This window comes from Ovis canadensis, chromosome 1 (genome assembly GCF_042477335.2).
Source record: "Ovis canadensis isolate MfBH-ARS-UI-01 breed Bighorn chromosome 1, ARS-UI_OviCan_v2, whole genome shotgun sequence".
In the NCBI taxonomy this organism is placed as follows: Eukaryota; Metazoa; Chordata; class Mammalia; order Artiodactyla; family Bovidae; genus Ovis; species Ovis canadensis.
In genome coordinates, this window is record NC_091245.1 from 249,794,386 (window position 1) to 249,795,621 (window position 1,236).

A 1,236-nucleotide genomic window follows, 5' to 3' on the forward strand; every position below is an offset into this window, starting at 1 on the left:
ATTTCCCAAAAAAGAAATGGCAACCCACTCCAGTATTCTTGCTTCAAAAATCTCAGAGACTGAGGAGCCTGGCACTGGCATGCTACAGTCCACGGGGTTGCAGAGTCGGACATGACCGAGTGACTCAACAACAACTCATTGAATGAAGGATTCTGACCACGAGTGAAACAGGATGCCTGGGGTGAGGAGGGGAGGCAGAATGGCCTTGCTTCAGAATTTTTCCGGCTTCTGGGTGTTCACAAACATGAAAGTTGTGTTTAAAAACCTGGTCACAGAAGGCTCCTTCCCCTCCTGCAAGGTATATAGACAGGTGAGTGAATGAAAAGATTTCCTGGCACTTAATCCCTTTCAGGAGGGAAGAATTTAAGACACGGATGAATGGGTCAGCTCATGTTTCTTATACTGAATGCCTCAGAAGGGCATGGAGATGGGCAGATACCTGGGCAGCTGTGGCAGGTGTGACTCTGGTTTCCCAGAGATTAGATGGCAATCTTTTCTGAGGCTCCCAGCAGCTCAGTCATATAGAGGCCACTGTTTTCACCAGGGCCCCCCGCAAGGTCCAGACATGCCACGGACCTTTTCAGCTCCCTCTGCTCAGGATAGGAGACATCTTCCACATGGTGGCAACTATGCCGTGGAGTTTGTACAACTATCAGGTGGCAGGATATGTTCTTGTTTACTTCTGGAAACAAGCTGATGTTTCAGGCTCTCTGAAGGCCCACTGTATGGGGAAGAAGCCTGCTCTCTTTGCGAACTAGCTGTGCAGTCTTGAGGGGGTGGTTTTCCCCCACAGTAACAGCACAGTGTGCCTCCCTGGGTTCTGGAGAGAATTAGTTCAGGATTGTACATGTAAGGTCATAGTGACTGACACAACTGTTACTCACATGACTCCTTTCTCTCTGCACAGATAGGAAATTCAGGTTTCCCTTTACGCTTTGTTTGCTAGGAACCAAGGAACTAAGCTTTCCTTTATTTAAAAATTATCTTCCTTTAGCCTGTGTTTTCTGGTATAGTTTTTCAATTTCAGTTTCCACTTCTCCCCTAGATTTTGGTCTGACCCGAAGTCCTCTTTTATTTTCAGGTCTTGATGAACATCTAGCCTGAGAACTTGAATTTCTGGATTTCCCCACCCCCACCCCCACTTCCAGTTTGACTGCTTTGAGGAGTGAATGGGCTTAAAAAGCAGGCGAGCAAGGACCTCAGCAGAACAATGGGGAGAATTGTCAGGGGCTGGAT